This window comes from Schistosoma mansoni (assembly GCF_000237925.1).
Source record: "Schistosoma mansoni, WGS project CABG00000000 data, supercontig 0203, strain Puerto Rico, whole genome shotgun sequence".
NCBI classification, from domain to species: domain Eukaryota; kingdom Metazoa; phylum Platyhelminthes; class Trematoda; order Strigeidida; family Schistosomatidae; genus Schistosoma; species Schistosoma mansoni.
In genome coordinates, this window is record NW_017386076.1 from 16,756 (window position 1) to 19,112 (window position 2,357).

Genomic DNA, 2,357 nt, shown 5'->3' on the forward strand with positions numbered 1-2,357 from the left:
GAGTCCCAGAGTGAACATCAACTCTGAGATGCAGGTACATCTAGCTGACGAGTCCCAAATAGGACGAAACGCGCGTCCTGGATTCCACTGCTAGCCACTATCCATCTAATGTTATGATGTTTTGAACAAGTTATTCTCACATTTATTAATATAGGAATCCTTTGTGTTAGAGTAACCAATACTATTTCGAAATAGATTATAGGATTTTTGACTTGCCGTGTACCGATTCATGACATTGCTAGTTATTAAGTAATCAATCATTATGAATATCTCATCTATACACGTAATTAGTCTTGGTTCAAATACCTCACCGATAACGGTTCAAAATGTTAAGCTGGTAGATACATGGTCAAATCGCACAAGAAGCACTAATTCCCTTAAGGTAGCAGATATTTCTTTCTGACGAGTATAAACTTGATCAACACCAAGGCTAAGGGCTTTCTGTCTGCCTCTAAACATAACAGATATGAAACCTAGCTAATAAAACCAGTGGACATATTGCAACTTGGCCGATAGGATTCAACTAGAATTCGTGAATAGACAAATATAAAATTGGCTTCTGCTTAATGATCAATCAGCATATGTTGTTATTTCATAGTCAGTAGTATGGACAGAACAATCAAGCATCAAACAACTCATTCCATGCTTAAAATGTCTATAGATACATAAACTTTCATGATTTAGACGCACATATTGACTAATCCAATAAACAGTTACGTAATATATATGTACTGAAGGATAAGTATGTTAACCCAAGATGGATTATATTGTACGTGTACAAATGTAAAGACTAATTATTGTAGTGATAAATATTGACTGATCTTGTCACATATTATATAACATACGTGTGAGCATATTACATAATGTGTACACATTTAAAAGAAATGAAATCGATAATGGCATTAATTACTTTTAATATTCATGCATATGCAAATTAACACAAATCGCTAATTATTAAACCATTTAATATATGCATAATATGATAAGAAGATACATGTAAAAGGTCTCATTTCGTTGAATAATTAATTTATTTAATAACATAAAGATGAGACAAATTAAACGTTTTAGAAGTGTGTGGTAAAAATGAGCATGCACACTCTGATCACGTAGAAAAATAGTCATATTTTTCAACAAGGAACTATAGACAACACCATGCAATTTACCAATTGTCCTTAAAATACCATTCAAAACGTATTAAAACCAAAAAGCCTTTGACTTTGCATAACATCTCGAATGAAATAACGTGGATTGATACTGTGGTTTTGCGTTACTGTCAGAGTAAAACAGGAGAATAGTAACAAATCACGAAAGTTTACAGAGTTAAAGCTTTCTACAAAATAACCAATGCCTCAAAATACCTTAATTCGAATAAAGGAGAAAATCTGTCTTATATCTTTACAGAATCACGTCTAAAGATTAAGTTTGACTAGTATGCTAGAAAATCCCAGCTCAGCAGTTTGGAAGTTAATTGTTCACACGAGTGACTGTAATCCCTGGGTTTCTCTTTTCAGACTTTAGGGTTATTGATGTACACTGCTGAAGAGTCTCACACCGTAACAAAACGCCTGTTCAGTGCTTTCGATGGTTGTCTCCCTTATATCCGTCCGTAATTTCAATAAAATTCGACGATATTCACAACCCTATGATGACAAAAATCAGACGTATTTTGATTCCGATTGGACCAAATATTTCCCCTTTTGCTCTATATGGTTAAAATTTATGTTAATGTAATTCGGTTAATTATTTACTCTAAAGAAATCGCTCACGTCATGCCACGAAGTCCCAGAAAATTTAATTTCTACTAATTTAGATATCACAAATATATCAATATTTTATTATTAATATTCTACTTATTGATCATTTGATTTGAAGTTATCAAGTTTCACCTTGATAATGATGCTTCTTAAACTAGATTTTTTATAGGTGGTTAAAACATCCAGTTAAGTTTGATTTGCAAATCTATGGTTGGACACAGAGAAGGTGCTCTCAGAAAATCGAAATAATTCTACTTGTCATGATGATTCTTGTTTCAATGATAACGTCAAGATCTTTATATAATTCATATTATTACAACTCAGGTGGATTTCTTTAATATTTCCGAATTCTTGGAGCTAGACAATCTAATTGTCAAGCTTTCATTATCGGTATGGACGGCACTAAATAATTTTTTCTGGTTAGCGTTTTTTTAGTGAGTTGGTTTTCTACAGGATAAGGTCTCTAACCCCATGCCCAACCCTCCTCCTTTACACGGGCTTGGGACAGGCAGTAGTCCACGGAGGAGCTACAGGCGGAGTTCGTAGTTCTCCACGTCTCCGCCCCATACAGTGGAACTGTCTTGACATTTGTATTGAAAATTC